Raw genomic sequence first — 885 nt, 5'->3', positions numbered from 1 at the left:
TGACTTGGTATGGTTTGTAGTAAGTTTAACCTTTTCTACTCTGGCGTAATATAACAATATAAACCTCATGTTATTTTCACCGAACACACAAGACTTTTATAATACAGTTGTAACCAAAATTGTGTTGTTTTGGAATTGATTGACATCTATTTCAGACCAACACCTTGTACACAGTATAGTTTAAACATTTAAATGCCACTTTTCTCAATAAAGAAATCAGGCTAAAGTTAGCTAGCTAGCTAACCAATCTTTTTTATTTTTTTTAAGTAAAATGCTAGGGACCAAGTTACTGGCTATAGTTTTAAGACGACTACAGTGTGTCATGGGTATCCAGTCTCCCACTCTTAAATCGTAGCCTAGTGGTATTGTGACAGGAAGTACATCATTTCCTAAGGAAACACTGTTGATATTACACCATTCTGGTTCCCACGTGTTTCAGCAAAAGGGAACCACTGTGGTATTTTTACACTGTGGTACTGCTACACTTACACACACATCCACACATTGAGTCACGCACACTCTCTCCCTCTATCCCTCTCCTATTTTTAGTGCCAGAGAAGTTGGCAGATGGTTGGGTGTCTGCCACTGATGCTGTACTTAACTGGCGAGAACAATCAGCGGTCTGTGGATGTGTCAACCATACAATGGAGCTTTGTCTGTCTTTTATTGATATTGAATCACATGAACACTTCGCAGCTGTGTGCGGAGGTTGTTAGATCTGTTGAAGTAGTGTCAAATAAAACAACACAAGACACGACGAAGAGTAAAAGCTGACAGCCATTTTCATAATGTATCTGATCAAATATAAATATTCTAGCTATTAATATGGTTGAGTACTACTTACAGTTGAAGTCCTAAGTTTACATACACCTTAGCCAAGTACAC

This window comes from Salmo trutta, chromosome 31, assembly GCF_901001165.1.
Source record: "Salmo trutta chromosome 31, fSalTru1.1, whole genome shotgun sequence".
NCBI classification, from domain to species: Eukaryota; Metazoa; Chordata; class Actinopteri; order Salmoniformes; family Salmonidae; genus Salmo; species Salmo trutta.
This window is presented reverse-complemented; position numbering follows the sequence as displayed.